The 19,195-nt window shown below is 42.4% G+C and overlaps 1 long non-coding RNA gene across 1 annotated transcript; it reads left to right on the top strand.

Moving 5' to 3' along the window:
- The first annotated feature begins 1,187 nt into the window (after positions 1-1,187).
- On the top strand, positions 1,188-17,555 carry LOC137416292 (uncharacterized). The gene is made up of 3 exons (XR_010982253.2): positions 1,188-1,265; positions 5,737-5,820; positions 17,095-17,555. It is a non-coding gene; the product is annotated as an uncharacterized LOC137416292 (long non-coding RNA).
- The last annotated feature ends 1,640 nt before the right edge of the window (positions 17,556-19,195 follow it).

Below are 19,195 nucleotides of genomic sequence, written 5' to 3'. Positions count from 1 at the left end.
ATTCCAAGGAGAGTTCCCGCAGCTCTTTCCTTCGTTCTTCCCTTTGCATTTCGTCCCTTTCCACGAAGCTGAACAGCTTCACTGAAGCCATCAGCTCCTCCTGCAACTCCCCAGACATTTTAACTGCAAGACCACAACTTCCACTGAACATTTCAACACTTCCAGATAAGAACATGTCTAAAATATTTATTCTGCTAAGGACATTGAACCATTTTAATGAGTCTTTGACATGCATCAAATTTTGGTATTTGCCAAAAGTTTTCTTTTTTCCATGTGTTTATCCTTAGAATCACGTTTTCGTCCATTTTCTTAAGGTGTGGCAGATAAAGGGAAGTTTCTGCTCATTTATGATCACCACCGACTGCGTAAATGCTTTTATTGTTTTGAATTAACCGTTGCTTCGCTGATGGACAAATTAGTCGTCCTGTTTGCCAAAATAAATTTACCCGTGTGAAGAGCGCTTTCACCGATCAGCATTGCCCAGGTAAAAAAGGAATAAATGTAAATTGCCACCACCACCAGGTGGCACTACACGGTACACATTTACAGAGATAATTTATGCCCCACAAACCCCACACACCCCCACTTGAGGCCGCGACCACATAGCCTATGTGACTCCCCAAACAAAGTTTTATTTGTACCCCGAGGTTGGAGTTTGCAACCTAAAAGATGTGGCCGTGCATAGAACACAGTCAAACAAAGAGACAGAGACAGACACAGACACATTTTGTTTTGCCTTTTACCAGTTATAGATGGTACTATATTAATCGCATTGCTGGACAATACACTGTGTGTCTGTCATGTATGAAGCTGCAAATATTCACCGTTGTATCCCTACACCGGGACCGCATTGTATCCCTACTCCCAGCTCGGATGGTGCTGCAGTTAATCGGGCCTGTATCGGCAGAGTGAATAAACGTGTACTACAACAATCGATCGTAGTTTGTCGAGATACCTTACAGTGTCGTCCCTTGTATGGACATTATACTGGCCATCTTGTCTGCCGGCATTAGTTGGTAGACAGTAAAGATCCCACGGTGTGCTTCACGAAGAGTAGATGAGTTACCATGAACAAATGATCAATTCCTGCCTCGAGTGCGGGTAACAAGTTTTTTGGTCAACTTGGAGGTTCCTTGACTAAGGGTTAAACTGCTGTCTGGGCAGCAGGTTCTCCACTGCATATTGATCGGGTAGTATGTTTGACGTGCACGGCCTTCTCCGGAAACGAAGGGCATCCAAAACCGAAGCTCATTGCAATTTCTCAAGTAAATTTGCATTTTTGGCAACAATTTAGGATTAAAGCGCGGCGTTACGCGCGCTGCTTGTGAGCAAGGAGGAAGCGGACAAGCGGTAACATATAAATGTCTTTATTGTAAGACTACACTGTAACACTGAACTCCTCCGGGCTGGTCGCCCGGTGTATATCATGAGGCCACGCCTACCCCTCGGGCGTGGCCACCGCCCACTTTGTGCGTGGAATGATGTCACCACGCCAGTGGGCTTTTGTGTCCGCCACACGCGCCCCCCCAGAATTCCCGCGCACCTGGAGGGCCAGTTTGCGGGGCAGACGAATGACCCGGCCGAAGCGCCCCCTGGCGATCGGCGGCGTCCGGGGTGCAGGGATACCAGGTGGGATGCCCCTGGCTGCCCCTGGGATGGGTGCAGGACCGGGGGGCGCCGTGGCGGCGGGGCTGGGCGGTGCCGGGGGTCCGCCCGCAGGAGGGCGGCCCCGACGTGGGGGTCGGGCCACTGGCGGTGGATGGTCCACATCGAGGTGGGCCGGCTTGAGGCGGTCTACCGAAACGCGGTCAGGAGTGTCCAGGGTGAAGTGCTTCGCCCCGGTCTCCAGCACGCGGAAAGGCCCGTCGTACGGGGGCCGCAGTGGTGTCCGATGGGCATCGTGGCGGACGAAGACGTACTCCGCCGTGCGAAGCTCCGGGGCGACGTGCGTCGGTGGGTGCCCGTGGCATGCCGTTGGCACCGGGGCGAACCTCTGGGCGGTCTCTTGCAGAGCGGAGCGCTGCTGTGCCGCGGACCATGGTGCCGTGGAGTCGGGGAGGAACTCGCCCGGCACCCGCAGCGGTTGCCCGAAGACCAACTCCGCCGCGGATGCGCGCAGGTCCTCCTTGGGCGCCGTCCGGAGGCCCAGCAGGACCCAGGGGAGCCTGTCGACCCAGCCGCCGTTGTCGACGCCAAGGGCACGGCCTCCGGCCACCGGGTGGTGCGGTCCACCATGGTGAGGACGTAGGTGAAACCCCGCGAGGGGGGCAGAGGTCCCACCAGGTCCACGTGGACGTGGTCAAACCGGCGTTCAGGCACCGTGAACGGGGCCAACGGGGCCTGGGTGTGCCGGTGCACCTTGGCGCGCTGGCACGCGAGGCACGTCCTGGCCCAGCCGTGGACGGCCTTCCGGAGGCCATGCCAGACGAACTTGTCGGCGATCAGCCTTTGGGAGGCCCTCGCGCCCGGGTGGGACAGGCCGTGGATGGCGTCAAACACCTGGCGCTGCCAGCCCGCGGGCACAATGGGGCGAGGACGCCCGAGGGAGACGTCGCACAAGAGGGCCGCGCCCGCGCCGTCGAACGGCACCTCGGTGACGCGGAGGCCCGTGACGGCGGTCCGCAAGGCCTGGACGTCGGGGTCAGCGGCCTGGTCCGCTGCCATCCGGGCATAGTCGATGCCGAGGTGGACTGCGTGGGCGACGGCCCGGGAAAGGCAATCCGCAACCGGGTTGTCCTTCCCCGCGACGTGCTGGATGTCCGTCGTGTACTCGGACACGGCCGAGAGGTGACGCTGCTGCCGGGCCGACCACGGCTCGGTGACCTTGCCCATCGCGAAGATCAGCGGCTTGTGGTCGACGAAGGCAGTGAACTCCCGGCCCTCGAGCAGATGACGGAAGTGCCTGACCGCCAAGTGAAGTCCGAGCAACTCGCGGTCGAAGGTACTGTAACGGCGTTCGGGCGGGCGAAGCTGCCGGCTAAAGAACGCCAGCGGTTGCCAAGCTCCACGCACCCATTGCTCGTGCACCGCGCCCACCGCGTAGTCCGAGGCATCGGTGGTGAGGGCGATCGGTGCATCGGGCGCCGGGTGCGCGAGCATGGTGGCGTTAGCCAAAGCGAGCTTCGCGCCCGTGAACGCCGTGTCCATCTGCTCGGTCCAGGTAACGTCGCCTTTGCCCGGCTTACCTCGGAGAGCTTCGTGCAGGGGGCGCAGGAGCTGGGCGATACGGGGCAGGAACCGATGGTAAAAGTTCACCATGCCCAGGAACTCCTGCAGCCCTCTGATTGTGCGGGGGCGCGGAAACCCCTTCACCGCCTCCACCTTGGCCGGCAGGGGGACGGCTCCGTGCCTGGTGACACGGTGCCCCAGAAAATCGATTGTGGCGGCGCCGAACCGGCACTTTGCGGGGTTCACAATCAGGCCATGCTGGCCCAGGCGTTCGAAGAGCGTGCGGAGGTGGCGTAGGTGCTCTTCGCGGGACGCGCTGGCGACGAGGATATCGTCCAGGTAGACGTAGACAAAATCCAAGTCGCGCAGGACGCTGTCCATCAGTCGCTGGAACGCCTGAGCCGCATTCTTCAGACCGAAGGGCATGCGCAGGAACTCGAAGAGTCCGAATGGCGTGATGACCGCCGTCTTCGGGACGTCCTCCGGCCTGACGGGGACCTGATGGTAGCCGCGTATGAGGTCCACCTTCGAGAAGAAGGACCTGCCCGCCAAACGGGCGGAAAAGTCCTGAATGTGGGGGACGGGGTAGCGGTCGGGAGTCGTGGCGTCATTGAGACGGCGATAGTCCCCGCACGGTCGCCATCCCCCGCCGGGCTTCGGCACGATGTGCAGCGGCGACGCCCAAGCGCTCTCTGAGCGCCGAACGATGCCGAGTCGCTCCAGGGTAGCGAACTCCGCTTTTGCCACCGCCAGCTTCGTCGGCTCGAGGCGGCGTGCCCGGGCGTAGACCGGTGGCCCGACGGTGGGGATGTGATGGGCCACCCCGTGCTTGACGGCCCCCGCCGAGAAGGTGGGCCGCGTGAGGGCCGGGAAGCCGGCGAGGAGGCGGGTGAATGCGTCCGCTGCCGGAAGCGTACAGACCAACGTGGCCGGAACCGAATCGTTCGGCAAGCCGCTTGGCAAGCCGCTCGTTGAGCTGGGCAACGCACATGCGAGCGAGCTGAACGTCTCGGCCTGGACAAGCCGTCTGCGCTTGACGTCGACCAGGAGCCCATTAGCGCACAGGAAGTCCGCGCCAAGCAGTGCCATGGGCACGTCGGCGGTGACGAACGTCCATCGGAAAACCTGCCCTCCAAACCGCAGAGAGAGGCAGCGTTTTCCGTACGTACGGATGGGCGTCCCGTTCGCGGCAAGCAGCGCAGGGCCCCCACCCGCGGCGTGCTTGTCTGACGTGCCGGCGGGAACGACACTCACCTGTGCTCCCGTGTCGCACAGGTAACGGCGCCCGGAGAAGGTGTCCGTTATGAACAGCAGGCTGCTCGAACGGCCGGCGCTCATCGCCACAATTGAGCGCCGGCCCGGGCGTTTCCCGACCCGTTGAAGGAGCACGGCGGATGACACCGCCGAGCTTCGTGGCCGAACTTGGCGTGGAACCAGCACCAGGTGGTGGAGCTGGAGGAGCGCGGCTGGCTCCGCCAGGCCGGTGGAGTCGACGGGTTTCCCCGCGGTGGCGGTTTTCGCCGCGGCGGTGGGCGGGGCGTGGCGGCGTTCACGAGGTGCGTATCAGCATGCTGCTGAACCACAGCGTGCTGTAGAAGATGATGCTGTGGAACATCAGCGTGCTGTAGAAGATGATGCTGTGGAACATCAGCGTGCTGTAGAAGATGATGCTGTGGAACATCAGCGTCGAAGGCCGTGACGGCCACGCCAACGCTCGCCCGCGTGTCCGAAGCGGCGAAGTACTTGTCCGCCTCGGCCGCCAATGCTCGGGGTTCCGTTAGCCCGGTCCCGGCCAACGCGAGGCGAACCTGCGCTGGAAGTTGGCGACGGAAAAGCGCCCGGAATAGCGAACCGGGGGCTTCGTCGCCCAACAGTGACAGCATATGGTCCATTCGGACCGACGGGCGCGTCTCACCGAGCTCGGGGAGATCCAGGATGCGATCGGCCCGTGCATCGTCCGTGAGGCCGAACGTGGCTAGGAGTAGCCGCTTGAGTGCCTCGTACTTGTGGCCGTCCGGTGGGTGGCGAAGGACGGACACAACTCGAGCGGCCGTGCCGGGCCCGAGGGAGGCGACGACATGGCAGTAGCGCAGGTCGTCGTTGGTGAGGCGCCGAAGCTGAAATTGGGCTTCGGCCTGGACGAACCAGACTTCGGCCTGAGCCTCCCAAAATTCCGGAAGTTTGACGAAGGCGGCCATGGCGATGGCGTCGCGTGTGGAAGGATCGCTCCGGCAGATCCAACGTCGAGGGTCACCAGTAAAGCGCGGCGTTACGCGCGCTGCTTGTGAGCAAGGAGGAAGCGGACAAGCGGTAACATATAAATGTCTTTATTGTAAGACTACACTGTAACACTGAACTCCTCCGGGCTGGTCGCCCGGTGTATATCATGAGGCCACGCCTACCCCTCGGGCGTGGCCACCGCCCACTTTGTGCGTGGAATGATGTCACCACGCCAGTGGGCTTTTGTGTCCGCCACAGGATCTTATTTTCGATAAGCATTGCTTCCTCATTGAGCAAGGGCTACATGAGGAAGCAGTGCTTGTTTTCACGTTTACTTCTGTGTTTCAGATACTTGTTGGAATGATCTGCAGCTGTAAAATGGCTTGCCTTGGTGAATCAGGTGATGGCTCTTATCCAATCATCTACCCATAGGTAAGACTTGCCTGTCTTCAAAAAAAGTGCTGGTTATTATTCACGAAGTTACATTTGCTGCCTTGTAGTGCATTATTTTTGTATAAGAAGATAAACTGAATAAAAATGAAAATGATCAGACATACGTATTCCTGTGTCGCAGGTGTACAAGAGTTTTACGTTGATGTTGTTGTTTGGGTTCTTGTCGATTTTTTTTTTTGTCGATTTTTGAAATGTGCACCAATTGGTTGGGCAGCTGCCAGACCACGACCACATCTGTCTCTTCACTCCACCCACCATAGCACCAAGACAAATGATATAGCTGTCATCTTGGTTTTCTGGGGGGCCTAACATATTTGGTTTGTAGGCCTTTGCTGATTATACACTGTAGTCAGGTTCACTATGTCAATAAATTATATTTCGTTCAAAATCATGGTAGATTAGCAAACCTATACATTTTTGGAAAGGTTATAGCATAAGGAAACTAAAAATCAATGTTTACATTTGGAGAGATACCTGTATGGCGGCCATTTTGGATTTTCAAAATGGCCACTGTAAAATACATATTTTGTTCTATTTCTGCCTCTAATTACCCTAAAAACTTTTAAAAATATACTAAACCTATATTTTCAGGGACAAGGAATCCAATGAAAGTATCAAATTAGTGCTATGGGGAATGGTAAGACACGAATCAAAGGTTTTGAATTGCAAAATACTGTCTTTATATTCGCGATAAGTTGCATAATCAAATACATGTTATCATTTTGTACAGGCAGTTAATAACATCAAAATGTGTCACAATAATTCATATCACCAAACATACACAGGCAGTCAGCAAAATCATATATACACATGCAGTCAGTATAACTTCACATCTACACAGGCAGTCAATGACAAAATATACACAGGCAGTCAATGGCATCAAACATATACGATTACAGAATATGCCATTTAGAGTTCGTCATCACTGTCCTGTGTGTCGTATCCGACAATATAGTCCGCATCGTTTTCACAGTCCGTTCCACACAAGCAAAGGTCGGTCAAATTGATTGGCAAATCGAATTGGTCGAATGGTCGATTGAATCGAATTTGATGAATCGCATCGAATCGATCGAATTGGTCGAATGGTCGAATGGTCGATCGAAGCGATTGGTCGAATGGTCGAATGGTCGAATTGGTCGAATGGAATTGGTCGAATTGGTCGAATCGAATTGGTCAGAATTGGCAAATGTAAACATTGATTTTCAGATTTTCCATGTAATAACGTTTCCAAAAATGTATAGGTTTGCTAATCTACCATGATTTTGAACGAAAAAACATAGTGAACCTGACTACTGCTCGGGTTTGTTGCGTCAGATTTCTATTTGCTTTGTTTGGGTCGAGTGGTATTCATGATGAGGGACCCAAAAAAATATAATCATATGTCAAGTAATAGTAAGGTTTAATCAACCCGTTAGACCACACATACATCAGAATCACGCATAACATTAGGCAAATGACTAAACAAAATAGCGTTATGTAATTTTTGAACGGCCCCATATTGGGGTAGAGCAATCCATGACCGTGTGACGAATCACCTCATTCTGATATATCCGTGGGGAGGTTGACATGGATAGGAGGTGTTGAGTTAATTATTTAATAGCGCATTAAGTGTGCGTTTCCCAATCGGCCTGTTACCGGATTTTGTTGTAGGTTGTGACCACGGTGCGGCCATTGCTGTTAAAATATGATTACCCTCGCTAGATAGAGGACAGGGTATTACATTTGAGTCTGTTTGTTTGTCTGTCTCTTTGTCCGCAGAGAATATGCTAACATAGCCAGTATTACGCGGTCTTTATTTCATTATTTGTCAACTGAGTACGTACAACTATAAAGTATGTACAATTATAATGTGGGTATGTCTATAAAATATGTACAATTATAATGTGCGTACGTCTATAAATTATGTACAATTATAATGGGGGTATGTCTATAAAGTATGTACAATTTTAATGTGGGTACGTCTATAAAATATGTACAATTATAATGTGGTTACGTCTATAAAATATTTACAATTATAATGTGGGTACTTCTATAAAATATGTACGCTTATAATGTGGGTACGTCTATAAAATATGTACAATTATAATGTGGGTACGTCTATAAAATATGTACAATTATAATGTGGGTACTTCTATAAAATATGTACAATTATAATGTGGGTACGTCTATAAAATATGTACAATTATAATGTGGGTATGTCTAAAATATGTACAATTATAATGTGGGTACGTCTATAAAATATGTACAATTATAATGTGGGTACTTCTATAAAATATTTACAATTATAATGTGGGTACTTCTATAAAATATTTACAATTATAATGTGGGTACTTCTATAAAATATTTACAATTATAATGTGGGTACTTCTATAAAATATGTACAATTATAATGTGGGTACGTCTATAAAATATATACAATTATAATGTGGGTACGTCTATAAAAGATATACAATTATAATGTGGGTACGTCTATAAAATATGTACAATTATAATGTGGGTACGTCTATAAAATATATACAATTATAATGTGGGTACGTCTATAAAATATGTGCAATTATAATGTGGGTACGTCTATAAAATATGTAATATTGGACTATACTGTAAACAACGTCCTATTACAATACGAGCACGTATATTATTGCAATGTGAGCATATCTAAAGTACGTACTATTATAATGTGAGTACGTTTAGTATAGAGCATGTACTATCAAGAATGTGAATGCGTCTTTAAAGTATGTTCTATCTAAATAAGTCTACATGAATGAAATATGCCTATCTATCAAGTATGTATTTATGTCTACAAAATACATATGATTGCAACGTGAATCTATACAACAAAACCAAAAATGTCTGTTTGTCCGCTGTATGAACATAAGCCTAAACCGTCAATGCATCGTCTGCACACCATACAAACACACCAGAACACAAACAGTTGGTACACAAATTACACCACAGGAAACCACACAAACACCACACAAAACAAGTCCTGGTGAGGGTTTGAATCTCTGATTGATTGCCCTTTCTAGTTTTGGTTTGTACTTGAGTAACACGACCAGTAGTAACAACATTGGGAGTACATTACCGTAATCTTGGCACTACCTTGCGTTTCTGCACTCCGAGCCGGCTCCTTTCTTTGCGTTCCGTGCACAGTGTGTCGTAGATCAATTGTTGTGATTGTGCCGGGACAGGCTTAGCACGAAATTGCTGCCTGCATTTGTCCTGATCCAGGAACTCCAGTTCCTTTATCCGTGATCTTGATCCCATGCCTCCCGCCAAAAGCTGAACTCGCCTCCATCGCTGTCTCTCGGCCTCACGGATGGTCATCTGAACAATGGCAACATCACAACTGGCAGGAAGCATCTGCAGAAATATCATTGATCAACTAGAACGGCAGTCAGTAGAGAGCATACCTCCACCTGGTTGACCATATCACTCAATGGTGAAGAATCACTTAATAAATTATACTAGCTGGATCGGGATGCGGATCTTCACCAAAATCGAATCGATTCTTCCTTGTCACACACCCAAACCTGTCCACCAAGTTTCGTCCAAATCCATCCATAACTTTTTGAGATATCCTGGTATGTATCGTTTTTGGCCCTATCTCCCAATGGTGAAGAATCACTAAGAAATTAAATAATTCTCATATCCGAATCCATATTCAGATCTTCACCAAAATCGAATCAATTTGTCCTTGTCAGACACCCAACCGGTCCACCAAGTTTCGTCCAAATCCGTCCACAACCTTTTGAGATATCCTGCTTTGTATCGTTTTTGGCCCTATCTCCCAATGGTGAAGAATCATTAAAAAATTAAAGAATTCTCATATCCGAATCCATATCGCTGGTGATGTTTTCACCCCTGTTTGTCTGAGTTTTTTTTGGTCTGTGAGCAGGCTATCTCGAAAAGTTTTGGACAGATTCGGACGAGATTTGGTGGACAGGTTGATTGTGTGACAAGGACGAATGGATTAGATTTTGGTGAAGATCCGGATCCAAATCCAGGTAGTAGAAAATCTTAAGTGATTCTTCACCATTGAGAGATGGGGCTAGAAACGATCTACAGCACGACATTTCAAAAAGCTATGAACACATTCCGACGGAACTTGGTGGATGAGTTGGTTCGGTGATAAGAAATAGGTCCCCCGTCGGGGAAGTGATGTGAGTTGACAAAGTGGAAGTCGCAGAAAACATGCTATGATATGATATTTCGCTCACAAGGTTCAGACATATATATGGTGGCGGGCATCTTGGATTTTGACGTGGCGACCCAATTTTCAATCGCGTTCGTCCTTATGCCTAGATACACCCACACACCAGATTAGAAGTTGGTACTTCGCTTATTTTTGAAGATATTTCGCTCACAAGGTTCAGACATACATGGCATCAGACATACATGGCGGCGGCCATCTTGGATTTTGACGTGGGTTGCACCCACACACCAAATTCGAATGCGGTCCTTCGCTTACGCACGCATGCACGCCCACACGCACGCATGCCCGCACGGACGGACGGAAGGACACACGGACGGAGGGGAAAACCATAGTCCCCCTTTCGCTCCGCGGTGCGACGGGGGACAATAAGGCAATTAGATTTTGGTTCAGGTCTATCAGTGGGAAACAAAACGTAAACTGTTCACCTGGTTGAGGTGTGCACTCTACCGAGTGCCGTTCTAGTTATCGTTTAAATGGTCGACAAAATTATATCCCATCGAGCAAGTTTATCAGGTTAAAGAGTCATCACTCATCAGGATGGAATTTGTGTAACGTGCCTGGGAATATGTAGGTCCGTTAGACTCCCAAGATAAAAGGAACAGGTGAATTCCCTGAGACTGAAACCATTCCTTTGGCCACGCATTTTATGTTTTTATTTATTTATTGAAGATCACAAGTTGATAAGTGAGCACATCCGTTTAATATTCCCAGCTTGTACCGGTGGCGTTGAGCTGTGGTTTGGGGTTTGTGGGACGCGGGTGAGTAATGTGACCTTTGCGTTTAAGAAGGTGCATAAACCTTTAAATGTTACACCTGCCTTGTGTTTATGATGGGTTTAAATCTGGAAATCAGTCCTCGACACTTGCACTGGGCTGTTGATGTCGAGTGGTTTTGGATGATAATACAAGGGTTGTAACAATTTTTCACCCACAAATGTGATTTTCTTTCCTTTTCTTGGCTCCAAAGGTACTAACAAAATGTTGATCTTTTTTGCCATTTGTTTTTGTGCCAAGATGTTCCATCGGGCCATCCTCTCAGTTCAGTGTACGCTCCTGATGGTGGTTACGAGGTGCACCGAATTGGCCTCCCTAACCACAAGCCCATTCCACTACTATTGGCCAATTAATTGTTGTTCAAAGTAAATACCAACAGACACCTTGTGATGTACAAAAATGACGGTAAATTCTACTTGTAGATTTTCGATAGCCATCGACGGCTAATCTCACCTGTTAATAAGAGATGTCCACATTTGGTTTGTGAGAGAGGACATCATTGGTGGCCAATGTCCGTAATAACATTGGCTGGTCTGCTCAGAATGTCGTGATGTTTTTAGTGGGGTTTTTTTAAAGGGGCGAAGCAGCTTCAATATCTGGCTATGTCCTTCCATCCATCCATCCGTCCGTAAAAAATGAAGAAGAAGAACCTTTCGAACTCACCTTGTTTAATTATAAAGGGTAATTTTAGATGATTCTAAATTGTAATTCTAGAGGGTTCTAGAGGATAATTCTAATGGGTGATTTTAAAGGGTGATTTTAAAGGGTGATTCTTAAAGGTAATTCTAAAGGGTAATTCTAAAAGGTAATTCTAGAGGGTAATTCTAAAGGTTAATTCCAAAAGGTAATTCTAGAGGGTAATTCTAAAGGGTAATTCCAGAGGGTAATTCTAAAGGTTAATTCCAAAAGGTAATTTTAGAGGGTAATTCTAAAGGGTAATTCCAGAGGGTAATTCTAGAGGGTATTTCTAAAGGGTATTTCTAAAGGGTAATTCTACAGGGTATTTCTAAAAGGTAATTCTAGAGGGTGATTCTAAAAAGTAATTCTAAAGGGTAATTCGAGAGGGTGATTCTAAAGGGTAATTCTAGAGGGTAATTTCAGAGGGTAATTTCAGAGGATAATTCTAAAGGGTAATTCTAAAGGGTAATTCTAGAGGGTAATTTTAGAGGGTAATTCTAAAGGGTAATTCTAAAGGGTAATTCTGAAGGGTAATTCTAAAGGATAATTCTAAAAGGTAATTCCAAAGGGTAATTCTAAAGGGTAATTCTAAAGGGTAATTCTAGAGGTAATTCTAAAGGATAATTCTAAAGGGTAATTCTGAAGGGTAATTCTAAAGGGTAATGCAAAAAGGTAATTCCAAAGGGTAATTCTAAAGGGTAATTCTAAAGGGTAATTCTAAAGGGTAATTCTAAAGGGTAATTCTAAAGGGTAATTCTAAAGGGTAATTCTAGAGGGTAATTCCAGAGGGTAATTCCAAAGGGTAATTCCAAAGGGTAATTCCAAAGGGTAATTCTAAAGGGTAATTCTAAAGGGTAATTCTAAAGGGTAATTCTGGAGAGTAATTCTAAAGGGTAATTCTAAAGGGTAATTCTAAAGGGTAATTCTGGAGAGTAATTCTAAAGGGTAATTCTAAAGGATAATTATAGAGTAATTCTAAAAGGTAATTCTTCTAAATTCGAAAAAGTAATTCTAAAAGGTAATTCTAAAAGGTAATTCTAAAAGGTAATTCCAAAGGGTAATTCCAAAGGGTAATTCTAGAGGGTAATTCTAGAGGGTAATTCTAGAGGGTAATTCTAGAGGGTAATTCTAGAGTGTAATTCCAAAGGGTAATTATAGAGGGTAATTCTAAAAAGTAATTCTAAAAGGATAATTCTAAAGGGTAATTCGAAAGGGTAATTCCAAAGGGTAATTCTAAAGGGTAATTATAGAGGGTAATTCTAAAGGGTAATTCTAAACGGTAATTATCGAGGGTAATTCTAAAGGGTAATTCTAAAGGGTAATTATCGAGGGTAATTCTAAAGGGTAATTCTAAAGGGTAATTATTGAGGGTAATTCTAAAGGGTAATTATCGAGGGTAATTCTAAAGGGTAATTCTAAACGGTAATTATCGAGGGTAATTCTAAAGGGTAATTCTAAAGGGTAATTATCGAGGGTAATTCTAAAAGGTAATTCTAAAGGGTAATTCCAAAGGGTAATTCTAAAGGGTAATTATAGAGGGTAATTATAGAGGGTAATTATAGAGGGTAATTATAGAGGGTAATTATAGAGGGTAATTATAGAGGGTAATTATAGAGGGTAATTATAGAGGGTAATTATAGAGGGTAATTATAGAGGGTAATTATAGAGGGTAATTATAGAGGGGGAATTCTAAAGGGTAATTATAGAGGGTAATTCTAAAGGGTAATTCTAAAGGGTAATTCTAAAGGGTAATTCTAAAGGGTAATTATAGAGGATAATTCTAAAGGGTAATTATCGAGGATAATTCTGGAGGGTAATTCTAAAGTAATTCTAAAGGGTAATTATACAGGGTAATTATAGAGGGTAATTCTAAAGGGTAATTCTAGAGGGTAATTATAGAGGGTAATTATAGAGGGTAATTCTAAAGGGTAATTCTAAAGGGTAATTCTAAAGGGTAATTCTAAAGGGTATTTCTAAAGGGTATTTCTAAAGGGTAATTCTAAAGGGTGATTATAGAGGGTAATTCTAAAAAGTAATTCTAAAGGGTAATTCTAAAGGGTAATTATAGAGGTTAATTCTAAAGGGTAATTATAGAGGGTAATTCTAAAGGGTAATTCTAAAGGGTAATTATAGAGGGTAATTTTAAAGGGTAATTATAGAGGGTAATTCTAAAGGGTAATTATAGAGGGTAATTCTAAAGGGTAATTACAGAGGGTAATTCTAAAGGGTAATTATAGAGGGTAATTCTAAAGGGTAATTCTAAAGGGTAATTCTAAAGGGTAATTCTAAAGGGTAATTATAGAGGGTAATTCTAAAGGGTAATTATAGAGGGTAATTATAAAGGGTAATTCTAGAGTGTAATTCTAAAGGGTAATTCTAGAGTGTAATTCTAAAGGGTAATTCTAGAGTGTAATTCTAAAGGGTAATTATAGAGGGTAATTCTAAAGGGTAATTATAGAGGGTAATTCTAAAGGGTAATTATAGGGGGTAATTCTAAAGGGTAATTATAGAGGGTAATTCTGAAGGGTAATTATAGAGGGTAATTCTAAAGGGTAATTCTAAATGGTAATTCTAAAGGGTAATTCTAAAGGGTAATTATAGAGGGTAATTATAGAGGGTAATTATAGAGGGTAATTATAGAGGGTAATTCTAGACTAGAGGGTTCTAAATGTTAATTATAAAGGGTCCAAAAGGGTAATTCAAATGGGTTATAAATGGTAATTCTTAAGCATTATTCTAAAGAGTAATTCTAATGGGTTATAGATGGTAATTCTTAAGCATTATTCTAAAGGGTAATTCTAATGGGTTATAAATGGTAATTCTTAAGCATTATTCTAAAGGGTAATTCTAATGGGTTATAAATGGTAATTCTTAAGCACTATTCTAAAGGGTAATTCTAATGGGTTATAAATGGTAATTCTTAAGCATTATTCTAAAGGGTAATTCTAATGGGTTATAGATGGTAATTCTTAAGCATTATTCTAAAGAGTAATTCTAATGGGTTATAGATGGTAATTCTTAAGCATTATTCTAAAGGGTAATTATAATGGGTTATAAATGGTAATTCTTAAGCATTATTCTAAAGGGTAATTCTAATGGGTTATAAATGGTAATTCTTAAGCACTATTCTAAAGGGTAATTCTAATGGGTTATAAATGGTAATTCTTAAGCATTATTCTAAAGGGTAATTCTAATGGGTTATAGATGGTAATTCTTAAGCATTATTCTAAAGGGTAATTATAATGGGTTATAAATGGTAATTCTTAAGCACTATTCTAAAGGGTAATTATAATGGGTTATAAATGGTAATTCTTAAGCATTATTCTAAAGGGTAATTATAATGGGTTATAAATGGTAATTCTTAAGCATTATTCTAAAGGGTAATTATAATGGGTTATAAATGGTAATTCTTAAGCATTATTCTAAAGGGTAATTCTAATGGGTTATCAATGGTAATTCTTAAGCATTATTCTAAAGGGTAATTATAATGGGTTATAAATGGTAATTCTTAAGCATTATTCTAAAGGGTAATTCTAATGGGTTATAAATGGTAATTCTTAAGCATTATTCTAAAGGGTAATTATAATGGGTTATAAATGGTAATTCTTAAGCATTATTCTAAAGGGTAATTATAATGGGTTATAAATGGTAATTCTTAAGCATTATTCTAAAGGGTAATTATAATGGGTTATAAATGGTAATTCTTAAGCACTATTCTAAAGGGTAATTTTAATGGGTTATAAATGGTAATTCTTAAGCATTATTCTAAAGGGTAATTATAATGGGTTATAAATGGTAATTCTTAAGCATTATTCTAAAGGGTAATTATAATGGGTTATAAATGGTAATTCTTAAGCATTATTCTAAAGGGTAATTCTAATGGGTTATCAATGGTAATTCTTAAGCATTATTCTAAAGGGTAATTATAATGGGTTATAAATGGTAATTCTTAAGCATTATTCTAAAGGGTAATTCTAATGTGTTATAAATGGTAATTCTTAAGCATTATTCTAAAGGGTAATTATAATGGGTTATAAATGGTAATTCTTAAGCATTATTCTAAAGGGTAATTCTAATGGGTTATAAATGGTAATTCTTAAGCATTATTCTAAAGGGTAATTATAATGGGTTATCAATGGTAATTCTTAAGCATTATTCTAAAGGGTAATTATAATGGGTTATCAATGGTAATTCTTAAGCATTATTCTAAAGGGTAATTCTAATGGGTTATAAATGGTAATTCTTAAGCATTATTCTAAAGGGTAATTATAATGGGTTATAAATGGTAATTCTTAAGCATTATTCTAAAGGGTAATTCTAATGGGTTATAAATGGTAATTCTTAAGCATTATTCTAAAGGGTAATTATAATGGGTTAGAAATGGTAATTCTTAAGCATTATTCTAAAGGGTAATTCTAATGGGTTATAAATGGTAATTCTTAAGCATTATTCTAAAGGGTAATTATAATGGGTTATAAATGGTAATTCTTAAGCATTATTCTAAAGGGTAATTCTAATGGGTTATAAATGGTAATTCTTAAGCATTATTCTAAAGGGTAATTATAATGGGTTATAAATGGTAATTCTTAAGCACTATTCTAAAAGGTAATTATAATGGGTTATAAATGGTAATTCTTAAGCACTATTCTAAAAGGTAATTCTAAAGAGTTTCGTTCGTTTCTAGACTGCTTATTTCATATTAAAAATGCCAAACTGACCTGCTACTTTTGGACACTGTGCGATTTTTTTTTTTTTGTTACGACGCGCACGAACGTCACAGAATCAAAAGGAATTGCCAAACGAGGATAATTGTAAAACGAAATAAAGTTTTGTTTCTTGTTTGAATTATAATAGAAGTACCAAAAATACAACACACACCATACTAGAGTATATAATGGGTGTGATGATTATTTATGTTTCATTCAGTGGGAATAACTGAATCCAACAATGTTTTATTCTTTCATCTGAAATGTATTCACCTGAAACAATTTTCACCATAAATCCCTCCAATTTTGCCTGGAATAATGGCCTATGCCCTATAGGTATGCACACTCGCTTCTGAGCTATCTAGCCAAGGGTGTGTTCAGTTACCAAGTTTCTTGTAGAGCACTCACCAAAGTGGCTTAAGCACTCAATCAAGCCCTCCATTCGAAAGCGAACGGCAGGCTCGACAAGCAGTAGCTAGCCGCTTGGTAACTGAACGCACCCCCGGGTTTGAATCCACACCCAGCTATATAAACTGCCATCCAGCACCATGAAGAAATTGCTAATTTCTGCTCTAACCCTAGTCGAACGTCAGGCCTGGCTCTTTCATGGAAGAATTCGGCCACAAACTTCCCTTGGCCAACTTCACAAGAATGTGGGAATAATTGTGGTCGATGAAAGAAGAAGAAGAAATAGCTCTGATTGCCCCTCCCACCCCATTTTTTAAACTTTGCAACTTAAACAATGCAAGCCAACCTGGAAAGGTTGTGGAATAGTTAGGCCTGTAGATTGTGGAGAGGCCCTGTTTCTGTAACCAACGCTTCGAGACCGCCTTTGATTAAATGACTCGGCAGGTAAAGGATCTAAGGAAAAACTCTTCCACAGCTGCAGCAGTCGATGCAGAGGGGTTTCTTCACAAAGGCCCAGATCACTGCTGAAGCCTGGAGAGTGAAGGGGAATACCTGCCGAGAATAGTTCCTGCAACGAGAGTGAGTGGCCAAGGCCAGGTGGCATACCTGGGGACCTACTGAGAAAAATGAGAAAGAAAAGGAAAATTGGGTTAGTTAGTATACGTGTCCGTTCCCTCCATTTCATATTGCATTCTGAATAATGCAATGTTGTTTACAGGTGTGCTTCAAAGTCAACCTGCACTTTTTGTTTGAGAATCTTCATCATTGTAATAGATTAACAGGTTGCTGAAAGTTTGTGGGGCACCGGTTGCATTATGTGGCGATTCCTGTGTAAAGTGATATGAAGCGCTGCGCAAAGCATTCTGGGTATTTGCAAGAAAGCAGCCAATAGTTGGCATGTGTTGGCACCCAGTTTTGTCTGATGTAGTTTCTGGTGAATAAAAACATCAAAGCAGGTGACGTTTATAGATTGGTTAAAATTTTGCCTATTTAAAGATTTTCACGAGTTACAGAAATGTGCTTGAATGTTTCAAAATGTTTAAATTGGAGTGAATTGGTTTGAATGTTTCAAAATGTTTAAATTGTAGTGAATTGGTTTGAATGTTTCAAAATGTTTAAATTGGAGCGAATTGGTTTGAATGTTTCAAAATGTTTAAATTGTAGTGAATTGGTTTGAATGTTTCAAAATGTTTAAATTGGAGTGCATTGGTTTGAATGTTTCAAAATGTTTAAATTGGAGTGAATTGGTTTGAATGTTTCAAAATGTTTAAATTGGAGTGAATTGGCTTGAATGTTTCAAAATGTTTAAATTGGAGTGAATTGGTTTGAATGTTTCAAAATGTTTAAATTGGAGCGAATTGGTTTGAATGTTTCAAAATGTTTAAATTGGAGTGCATTGGTTTGAATGTTTCAAAATGTTTAAATTGGAGTGAATTGGTTTGAATGTTTCAAAATGTTTAAATTGGAGTGAATTAGTTTGAATGTTTCAAAATGTTTAAATTGGAGCGAATTGGTTTGAATGTTTCAAAATGTTTAAATTGGAGTGAATTGGTTTGAATGTTTCAAAATGTTTAAATTGGAGTGAATTGGCTTGAATGTTTCAAAATGTTTAAATTGGAGTGAATTGGTTTGAATGTTTCAAAATGTTTAAATTGTAGTGAATTGGTTTGAATGTTTCAAAATGTTTAAATTGGAGCGAATTGGTTTGAATGTTTCAAAATGTTTAAATTGTAGTGAATTGGTTTGAATGTTTCAAAATGTTTAAATTGGAGTGCATTGGTTTGAATGTTTCAAAATGTTTAAATTGGAGTGAATTGGTTTGAATGTTTCAAAATGTTTAAATTGGAGTGAATTGGCTTGAATGTTTCAAAATGTTTAAATTGGAGTGAATTGGTTTGAATGTTTCAAAATGTTTAAATTGGAGCGAATTGGTTTGAATGTTTCAAAATGTTTAAATTGGAGTGCATTGGTTTGAATGTTTCAAAATGTTTAAATTGGAGTGAATTGGTTTGAATGTTTCAAAATGTTTAAATTGGAGTGAATTAGTTTGAATGTTTCAAAATGTTTAAATTGGAGCGAATTGGTTTGAATGTTTCAAAATGTTTAAATTGGAGTGAATTGGTTTGAATGTTTCAAAATGTTTAAATTGGAGTGAATTGGCTTGAATGTTTCAAAATGTTTAAATTGGAGTGAATTGGTTTGAATGTTTCAAAATGTTTAAATTGGAGTGAATTAGTTTGAATGTTTCAAAATGTTTAAATTGGAGCGAATTGGTTTGAATGTTTCAAAATGTTTAAATTGGAGTGAATTGGTTTGAATGTTTCAAAATGTTTAAATTGGAGTGAATTGGCTTGAATGTTTCAAAATGTTTAAATTGGAGTGAATTGGTTTGAATGTTTCAAAATGTTTAAATTGGAGTGAATTAGTTTGAATGTTTCAAAATGTTTAAATTGGAGCGAATTGGTTTGAATGTTTCAAAATGTTTAAATTGGAGTGAATTGGTTTGAATGTTTCAAAATGTTTAAATTGGAGTGCATTGGTTTGAATGTTTCAAAATGTTTAAATTGGAGTGAATT

Source organism: Myxine glutinosa, chromosome 11, assembly GCF_964187855.1.
Source record: "Myxine glutinosa chromosome 11, kmMyxGlut1.1, whole genome shotgun sequence".
NCBI lineage: Eukaryota > Metazoa > Chordata > Myxini > Myxiniformes > Myxinidae > Myxine > Myxine glutinosa.
This window is presented reverse-complemented; position numbering and strand designations above follow the sequence as displayed.